Source organism: Salmo trutta, chromosome 4 (genome assembly GCF_901001165.1).
Source record: "Salmo trutta chromosome 4, fSalTru1.1, whole genome shotgun sequence".
In the NCBI taxonomy this organism is placed as follows: Eukaryota; Metazoa; Chordata; class Actinopteri; order Salmoniformes; family Salmonidae; genus Salmo; species Salmo trutta.
Window position 1 is genome coordinate 49,626,321 of NC_042960.1, and position 10,791 is coordinate 49,637,111.

General features: G+C 42.6%; 1 pseudogene; it reads right to left on the bottom strand.

Annotated features, from left to right (window-relative positions):
* Window positions 1–205: 205 nt before the first annotated feature.
* Window positions 206–10,549, bottom strand: LOC115193039 (leucine-rich repeat-containing protein 40-like; annotated as a pseudogene).
* Between the last annotated feature and the right edge of the window lie 242 nt (window positions 10,550–10,791).

Here is a 10,791-nt window from a genome sequence, read left to right on the forward strand (position 1 = left end):
AGTAAACCCATGCATTATGTTCTGAAACATTGAATGCAACATTTTACAAAAGAATAAGCTTGCTAGTACACATTTTGAGAAAAATAAGCCACACTAAGACAGGCTTTTCAGTTTGGAATGCCATGAAACATTGCTATTGGTTGATGATCTTGTAAACAATATTACAGCAGGGTCTCCCTGTAGTTGTCGTTCAACAAACAACAAGATAAGTTACGCTTCAAATCATAGGCTCCAATGTCAAAATAAATGCAGTAAGTTTCAAGGAAAAATCGTACACTGATTAATCATCAAATGTTATTTTCCCACCTATCTCATTTTGAGTGTTGTAGCAGTTCACCATGTAGGGATCCTGCTTCGTAGATACTCCAGAACCGCATAATTTCCTCTGGCTATGATGGCTGCTCTGGGGTTGTGGAAAGGATTTCCATCCAGCATGAGGGCCCTGAGGGGAAGACAAGGGAGAAATGAGTGAGAGACCAGATTCAAGCCAGCTTCAAGCCAGTACATCCTTCTCTCTGGACAACAACAGCTCAGACATAATCACAACTACAGTATATAGACCAAGACATATATGGATGTCCTAAAGCTCATACCTTTTCTGATTGCTATTCAACACCACACCTGACCCACATATAGTGTCCCCTAAACCCAGTGTCACATCCTGGTCCCTACCTCAGGCTGGTGCAGTTGCCAAGTTCAGGTGGCACCTGCATGATGTAATTATTCTGCAGGTCCAGAGTGGACAGCTTGTCTAAAGCTTTGAGCTGCAGTCGGTCGATGGCTCCCACCTGGTTGCTACTGATCAGAATGGTCTCCAGGGTTGGAACCTGGTACAGCACCTCCGGAACAACTTAAAACCTGTCAAAATATGACATGTCAAATGAATCATCAGTATAACTCATTACATGTGTATATTACGATGATTACATCCCTTTAATGTAAGATTTTCCCTGTACTGTTTTGGACCTGCTGTATCCTGTCCATCTGATAAATAAACTTTGAAATCTTTAAGATCTGAGTGCTTACCTGGTGAATGACAGTGTGAAGTCAGAGACAGAGTCCTTCATCTTCACAATCGTGAAGACCAAACAGAGGCTCACACAAACACATCCAACAATGTCATTACAACAGTTAGCTGACGTTCTCTATCAACAATGGCTTTTTCAACTGTGATAACTTTTCAGAGTGTTGTGATTCTTACCACACAGTTTGTGTTTTTCCTCCAGAGGCCCGGACTGTGGTGTGAAGTCACTGATATAAGCAGAGTACCTAGGAAGCACTGCAGCCAGCTGGTTCTTGCTGAAGTTGACACTGGCAATGGGCTCACTGTCCACAGCATTAAACAGGTCATCAGGAACACACACTGCCTGCTTGTCACTGGGACCAGGGTCACACACACAAAACAATAGTTTACTGACAGCACTACTTACATCACAACTATGCTCAAAGTGTGACTAAGCAATGCTATGGCATTGCAGTATCATTTTGTGGTAGAACGTTTGAGTTTTTAACTTTCCCAAAATGTCTTAAAAACAGAGCTTCAAACACGGCCACAAAACAATAGTTCACACGTGTAGTCCAGAATCTTCAGTGTTTTAATGGCGTGCACGTTGATCTTTGCTTGACTGAGCAGTGTCAGGCTCATCTCTGTTGCCATCTGGATCCTCTTTAGATCAAAATGAAGAAGCAAAAATATGTCCAGTGATACAAGACAGTCTAGTAAATTAAAAGTGGCCTCTCCACAAAACCTTACAAAGTAAATAATACGGTCTAGTCAGTGATTACGAGAACATGTCCTTTTGCATAGAGAGAAAAAGACTGTGAAACATACTTGTACCTTTTATTCAACCCCTCAAGTATTTCAGCAGTTTATTGTTTCTTTTCTGTGAAGTAGACAAAAATAATCAGATCACAGAGTCTGAATTGGCTACACTGAAACTCAACATTGAGGTTCTACTGCATTGGTAAAACAAACAGGACTTTGTATGTATTTAGACATTGATGAGCAGTAGCTTCGAGAAGGTAATGAGATGTCGTCCTCAAAGTCAGGAGGTCGCCGTGGATGTGTCTCAGAGGGTTGCCCTCCAGGGTCAGGATATTCAGTCTGAGCATTAGGCCAAGGGCAGCTGGCAGACTGGCTCACACATACAAGGAAGACATACAGTAGAACATCAATAACACTCAATGATAGCTCCAGGCAGTTAAACACTACACAGGACATTTTGGGGTGTTTTGACTTGTTAGTGTTGTTGGTATTTCACTTGTTGGTATTTGTGCTGTGTGTTGTGCACAGGTGAAAGAGTATAGTATGCACTGAGGAGAGACCAGGGGAGATCAGATCAGGCAAACGTACCTGCTGATGTCATTGTTGATTAGGTCTAGGCACTCCAGGCCTTGGAGTAGTGTGATTTCCTCAGGGACACTCTTTACCTTGTTGTCCCTCAGCTCCAATTCACTACGCGTGTTCAGGTGTTTTACGTGCTTTGCCTCCACCTCAATCTGGTTAGAACCCACAGGGCACACACTGGTTGAGTCAATGTTGTTCCATTTCAATGAAATAACGTTGAATTAACGCGAAATAGACGTTGAACTGACGTCTGTGCCAAGTGGGTACCAACATGCAGCTCCTACCAGACAGGTGATATAAAGCTGTCAGAGATTGCATAGGCCACTTATTAATTTACAAATAATTCATACAGTTGATCTCATTGAGATTCAAAATCTCTTCATCGAGGAAACCTGACCATCAGTATCCTTATCTTGAGCCTTGAGGAGGGCAGTTCAGGAAGAAAGAGCAGTTTGTTTTGCCTCAGACAGAGCTGGTCTAGAGACACCATTTGAGACAAGACTGGAGGTATGCTCTCAAGCTGATTATGTGTGCAGTCCAATCTGTGGAGGCATTCATACAGGATGTTATGCTACAGCCATGTTTATGACAAGAGTATTGAAGTGGACGCACCCATGTCCATCCGGCAGACAATATATAGAAAGACTAAACAACAAAGAAAGCAAAAACTTGCTGCTAATGTTGTCTTACTTTCCATGACAATGATTCCTGAGGGAAGGTTCTTCAGCTTGTTGTTCGAGAGGTTGGTTCAGCTTCACCAGATGATTCAAGTTGCCCAGACTGTCAGGGACAGCAGTAAGCTGGTTGTTGGAAAGATCCTTTCACCAACAATAGAAAAACAAGTCAGCGAGGATAATCCAAAGAGTTCGTCTAAGATAATCACTTTGTTACCTTAACACGTTTTCTCCTTCATCTTTTTTTCAATAGTGTTTTAAGCCCGATTCTGAGATTACGATGTCATCCACGTTAGTGAGCTGTCCCACTCCTTCTGGCAGCTCCTCCAGTGGATTCTGCTGCAGCTGGAGACGTTCTTCAAACTAAGTAAAAATACTTTAAAGTACTACTTAAGTCATTTTTTGGGGTATCTGTACTTTACTATTCATATTTTGACATTTACTTTTCCTTTCACTACATTCCTAGATATATATATTTTTAAACGTTTTACTCCATACATTTTCCCTGACACCCAAAAGGACAGGAATGGCCCAATTCACACACTTATCAAGAGAACATCCCTGGTCATCACTACAGCCTCTGATCTGGCTGACTCACTAAACACAAACGCTTCGTTTGTAAATTATGTCTGATTGTTGGAGTGTGCCCCTGGTTATTCGGAAAAATATATATATATTAAAAAAATTGCACCATCTGGTTTTCTTAATATAAAGAAAGTAAAATGATTTAAACTTTTACTTTTGATACTTTTAAGTGTATTTTAGCAATTACATTTACGTTTGATACTTAAGTATATTTAAAACCAAATACTTTTAGACTTTTACTCAAGTACTTTTTGCTGGATGACTTTCACTTTTACTTGAGTCATTTTCTATTAAGGCATCTTTATTTTCACTCAAGCATGAAAATTGGGTAATTTTTACACCACTGCATAACTCCTCCTCCAAACTATTTCAGTTTGTTGTGACTGGACCAGAGAGACCAGGCCTATAGAGAAAATATACCTTGTTTTTCTTTATAATGGAACTTTGTCTTGTGGCATTTCTCATATGTTGAGTAACTTTAGTTGACAATAGGATGTGAAAAATCCTTCCATACCTCAGACTGAGTTTCTGAAGATTTTCCAACTCTCCAATAGATTTGGGTAAAGAGGTAAGCTGATCATCATGGACAACGGGAAAGCAGAATACAGGATAGAATGTCAAAGGGTCATCATAAACATCAAACTTATCAAATTATGTTTCTCCCATAAATCTTGAGCGCATAGACCTTCCATTCAAGCTTTGAAAGGGTCTACTCTAGTTTATCACTTTTTAAAAATCAGACAACACAAAATACTTCAGAAAAAAAGAATACCCACATCCTCTGATAAAACTTCCAGCATGTTTGAAGAGAGAAGCAGCTTGGTGAGATCTGTCTGGTCCCACCAGCGGACATCTGCCCCAAAGGACAGGTTCTGTTTGGCCTCTTCAGGTGTGTCCAAGTTCAGCCTCCACACACTTTGTGGGACTACAAACGCAGAATAGTGGGAGAATAGTTGGCATTCAAGTGGTCATCAGTCAACCACCAACCAATACCATTTAATGATATGTCATGACAACTACCCACTGGGTGCAGATGTCAATTCAATGTCTATTCCACGTTGGTTCAATGTAATTTTATTGAATTGATGTGGAAACAACATTGATTCAACCAGTGTTTGCCCAGTGGGTAGGCACTGTTTCTACCCAGACAGTTACCTTCAGTCACCCTTGGCCAAGATAAATTCAGTTGCCTGCTTTTTCTGGTGGTTTTCAACAATCCATAAGGGACAGCAGCCGGTTCCTCTTTTTCTATTCTAAATCCTTCCCTAGAATCTACTTAGACACCTCTTTTAAAGAAATTAACTTTATGTCCTGAATACAAAGCATTATGTTTGGGGCAAATCCAACACAACACACCACTGCTACTCTCTGTTGTCATCTATACATAGTCACTTTAATAACTCTACCTACATGTACATACTACCTCAACTAACCGGTGGCCCCGCACATTGACTCTGTATCGGTACCCCCCGTATATAGTCTCGCTATTGTTATTTTACTGCTGCTCTTGAATTTCTTGTTACTTTTATCTCTTATTCTTGTCCATATTTTTTTTTAACTTCATTGTTGGTTAAGTAAGCATTTCACTGTAAGGTCTACACCTGTTGTATTCAGCGCATGTGACTAATACGATTTGATTTGATCACTGTGTACCACTCTTCATATTTTCAAGCATGGTGGTGGCTGCATCATGTTATGCGTATGTATGTCATCGGCAAGGACTAGGGAGTTTTTTAGGATAAAAACAAACGAAATTGTCACGTCCTGACCGGCAGAGGGAGTATTGTATTAGTTTTGGTCAGGACGTGGCAGAAGGTTTGTGTTGTATGTGTTTTCTCGGTATTCTATTTCTTTGTTAGTCTGTGTGGCTCCCGATCAGGAACAGCTGTATTTCGTTGTTCCTGATTGGGAGTCATATATTAGGAGTGTGTTTTTCACCTGGGGTTTGTGCGTTGTTGTATTTCGCATTGCTAGTATGCATATAGCCTGTGAAACTGTCACCTTGTCTTTATTCGTTTTCTTGTTTTCAGTGTTCTCTTTATTCAAATAAATAATAAGATGAGCATTCATATCCCGGCTGCGTTTTGGTAATCCATTCCCAACGACAAGCGTTACAGAACAACCCACCATAAAGAGACCAAGCAGCGGAGGAAGGAGAAAAGGGACTTTGAGTTGGACAATCGAGAGAAATGGATGTGGGAGGAGATTCTGGACGGGGCAGGACCTTGGCACCAGGCTGGGGAATACCGTCTCCCAAGGGAAGAGATAGAGGAGGCCAAGGCAGAGAGGCGTCGATATGAGGCCATGTACGCGCTGAGGGAGAAGCACGAGAGGCACCCCCAATAAAACATTTTGGGGGGGCACACGGGTACTTTGGCTGGGTCAAGGATGAGCCCTAAGCCAGCTACCCGTGCTTATAGGAAGAAACGTATGGAGTGGAGGGCGCCGAAGTTTGAAGAAGTGCGCAGGATCTCGCCCATACGCTCGCACAGTCCGGTGCGAGCTATTCCAGCCCATCGCAGATGCCGTGCTAGAGTGGGCATCCAGCCTGGTAGGAGGATGCCCGCGCAGCGCGTCTGGTCGCCGGTACGCCTCCTAGGACCAGGCTACCCTACGCCCGCTCGACGCACGGTAACCATCAAGCCCCTGCACAGCCCAGTTCGCCCTGTACTAGCACCCCACTCGTACAGGGCTGCTAGTTCCACCCAGCCAGGATGGGTTGTGCAGGAGGTGCGATCAAGAGCACCTGTGCGCCTCCAGGGCCCAGTTTTTCCAGTTCATCATCTTATTTTCATTTTGTCATTGTGGTGTATTGTGTGTAGATGGGTGATGCAAAAATATATTTAATCAAGGCTGTAACACAAGAAAATGTGCAATAAGTCAAGGGGTATGAGTCATTTCTGAAGGCACTGTAAGTTTCAAGTTTTATTAGTCGGTATACATCGTCCAACGAGTTGCTTACTTGCAGGTCCCTTCTCGACAATGCAAACAACAATAAACAACGGAGCAGACTAATAATAGTCTGGTAGCAGCAGTTGTGATGTGTGTGTAGCGTCAATGTACAGTATACAGTATGTGTGTATGTCTGTGTGTGTATGTGTGTCTGTGTGTTGTCTGTGTGTCTGTGTGTGGGTGTGTGCCTTTGTGCTAACGTGCAGAGAATCAGAGCAGGTGGTCAGTCCAGTTCAAGTGTTCGGCAGTCTGATGACTTGTGGACATAAATTGTCTCTGAGCATTTTGGTATCAGACCTCATTGTCCGATACCATCTGCCTGATGATAAGGCAGACAACAGCTTGTGGCTGGGGTATGTGCGATCCTTGATGATGCTGCATGCCTTCCTCAGGCACCGTTTTGAGTTTATGTCCTGGATCGGTGGGAGCACGGTCCCCGTGATGTACTGGGCCGTCTTCGCCACCCGCTGGAGGGTCTTGCGGTCGTGGACGATACAATTCACATATCAGGCTGTGATGCAGCTGGTCAGAATGCTTTTGATGGTGCAGCGGTAATATATGTAGAGGATCCGGGGTGGCATGCAAAATTTCTTCAGCCACCTTAGGAAGTAGAGACACTGTTGCGCCCTCTTGACAAGAGTGGTTGTGTTGTTGGTCTATGATAAGTCCTCGGTGATGTGGACGCTGAGGAACCTCTCTTGGATTTGTGGGACGCTATCTCATAAGTTACCTGTAATCTTTGTCCAAACATTTCAAAGAACTTTCCTAATACAACTTTAGGTATTTTTTTACGTAAATAATCAATAAAATTTAAGACGGGATAAACTGCGTTCAATACTGGACGAAAACAAAGTGGAGCATGCTTTCAGGTCACGCGCCTCTAACAAACAGTACACTTCACTCGACCCTCGTTCGGAACAGCAATACTTCTTCATTACACAAAGGAAAAACATCAACCAATTTCTAAAGACTGTTGACATCCAGTGGAAGCAATAGGAACTGCAAGTAAGTGCCTTAGAAATCTAGATCTCCATAGAAATCCCATTGAAGAGAGTGACCTCAAAAACAAAATTCTCGTTTGTTTGTCCTCGGAGTTTTGACTGCCAAATAAGTTCTGTTATACTCACAGACATCATTCAAACAGTTTTATAAACGTCAGAGTGTTTTCTATCCAAATATACTAATAATATGCATATCCTAGCTTCTGGGCCTGAGTAGCAGGCAGTTTACTTTGGGCACACTTTTCATCCGGACGCGAAAATATCGCCCCCTATCCCAGAGAGGTTAAAACTCGTGACTCTCTCTACTGCAGTCCCGTTGATGCAGATCGGGGCATCAACGGGACATTTCACTATACTGTTTACACCTGTTGTATCCTGCGCACGTTGTAAATACACTTTGATAAAGGACACCTGCATCTTTGTAATGACTGGGTACACCATCCAAATTGTAATTAATAACTTCACCATACTCAAAGGGATATTCAATGTTGCTGTTTTTACCCATCTACCAATAGGTGCCCTTCTTTGTGAGGCTTTGGAAAACCTCACTGGTCAACTGAAAAGGCTGATCATTGTAGGTGTGGGGTACAGAGATGAGGTAGTCATTCAAAAATCATCTTAAACACTATAATGGCAAACAGAGTGAGTCCATGCAATATATTATGTGACTTGTTAAGTACATTTTTACTCCTGAACTTATTTAGGCTTGCCATAACAAAAGGGTTGAATACTTATTGACTCAAGACCTTTCAGCTTTTCATTTTGTATGAATTTGTAAACATTTCCAAATACAGTGCATTCGGAAAGTATTCAGATCAATTGACTTTTTCCATATTTTGTTACGTTACAGCCTTTTTCTAAAATGGATTAAATAGTTTTTTCCCTCATCAATCTAAACACAATACCCCATATATATTTTTTAAATGTATTTAAAAAAAGTAAATATCACATTTACATACTGTAAGTATTCAGACCCTTTACTCAGTAGTTTGTTGAATCACCTTTGGCAGCGATTACAGCCTCAAGTCTTCTTTGGTATGACGCTAAAAGCTGTGCACACCTGTAATTGGGGAGTTTCTCCCATCTTTCTCTGCAGATCCTCTCAAGCTATGTCAGGTTGGATGGGGAGCGTCGCTGCACAGCTATTTTCCGGTCTCTCCAGAGATGTTCGATCGGGTTCAATTCCGGGCTCTGGCTGGGCCAGTCAAGGACATTCAGAGACTTGTCCTGAAGCCACTCCTGCGTTGTCTTGGCTGTGTGCTTAGGGTCGTTGTCCTATTGGAAGGTGAACCTTCGCCCCAGTCTGAGGTCCTGAGCGCTCTGGAGCAGGTTTTCATCAAGGATCTGTCTGTACATTGCTCTGTCATCTTTCCCTCGATCCTGACTAGTCTCCCAGTCCCTGCCCCTGAAAAAAATCCCCACAGCATTATGCTGCCACGACCATGCTTCACCTTTGAGATGGTGCCAGGTTTCCTCCAGACGTGACGCTTGGCATTCAGGCCAAAGAGTTCAATTAAAGGGAAAAGACCAGAGAATCTTGTTTCTCATGGTCAGAGAGTCCTTTAAATTCAGGCTGTAACACAACACAATTAGCAAAAAGTAAATGGGTGAAAATACTTTCTGAAGGCACTTTATATCACTTATCCTGTGCGAGCTTTTATGCCAAACCCATTATGGTGTTTCAGGTGCCAAGCATATTGTCATATAGCAGCAGTGTGTAGGAGGAAGATCCAGTCCAGTTGGTGGCGGTAATGCAACATATTGGATGCCAACCGCCGTTAAACCCCACAGAAGAAGATGAAGAATAATGTATAGCTTTATTGTTTTTCACAACACAAAGCTTCTGGTATCTTCAATCCTGTTTAATAGAAGACACTTGTAATTGCCCACTTAAATTCCTTAGAGTTGGTTGCTCCATGCCAACTCTTTGACCAAATTTGTGTGAGTTATCGAGTTTCTTAAAGCTATAATCCTTAGTTGCTTCATCCATTTATTGACTTATACCCATTGATTCTTCAAGAATATAAATTATAAATGCCTCATGAGCTGAGTTCAACTGTCATACCCCATCAGAACCCAAAATATACATTTGTTTTACTCCAATGTTTGTAAACAATGTATACAGTGTAAACTAACACTGTGTAGCCTCAAAACATGGTTACAATTCTACATTTATATCATGGATGGTCAGTCATTTCATGCATAGTGCCATGAATTTGAGAGTGGTTACATTTCTCCAGCCAGGGGCGGGGAGTCGGCTTTATTGTTTTAATTACGGATTCTAGCTTTAAAGGATTAATCCTTTACCCCACACCCTCACCTTGCAATCACTGACCAAGAGAGTAAGGTCTTGCAACTCAATACACTTGTAATGTATCTATTCGGTCAGTGTGTGTGTCTGTGTGTGTATAGATTGTGTGGCCTGCGCCTGCCAATGAAATTACCCCTAGCTCTCAGTCTACAAGCCTGAAAGATTCTACAAGACTTCACGAAACCTATGTCACAACATGGCACTGTGAAGGGGAGAAATGTAGGGATGATTAAGCTATTAGGGAAAAGGATAATGTCATGCCAGTATAAATGGACCACAGTGGCCTGTTCTGTGGTCTTCATGGTGGTATTTGTCAGGGCATGTGTGAGAACGGTGAATGATTTAAATAGAAGACCGCAGTGCCGAAGGCCAGGCAGGTAGACGGCTAACAAACAGGGGAGAGGGATAGGCCTACTCTGTGATGTGATGGGAGTGGAGAGGAATTTTGCTGAGTTTTTAAACCAGGTTTTCGGATGTGCTTCATTTCCAAAGGGACAGGTTGCTGCTTGATGAAGTCTGAAAGAAGGTTACTCTGCTGACAGCCCTTAAACTCCTGTTGAGCCGACAGCACACTAATGGCAGCCAAGGGGAAGCCGAGTGATTGTGGGGTTAGCCTGGCAGACTGTGACACATTTCCTGTCTTGTAATGGGGGAAGATGGAGTGTGGTCTAGGACTCATTACTGATGGTTTTGGTGGTTTCAAATTGCTTGTCACGCCGGCATGAAAGCGACCTCTGGTAACTAAAAGCTGCTGCACACACTCCACAATATTTACAGCTTTAATCTCTAGGGAGGTTACAGTAAAAGTCTGTGATTTATTCATCCTGCTCCCGCCTGCACCCACAACTGTTCATATCGCACCCGCCCACCCGCTACTGCATGAACTGGTCCCGAACCCAACCGCAGTCCCGCAATGTTATT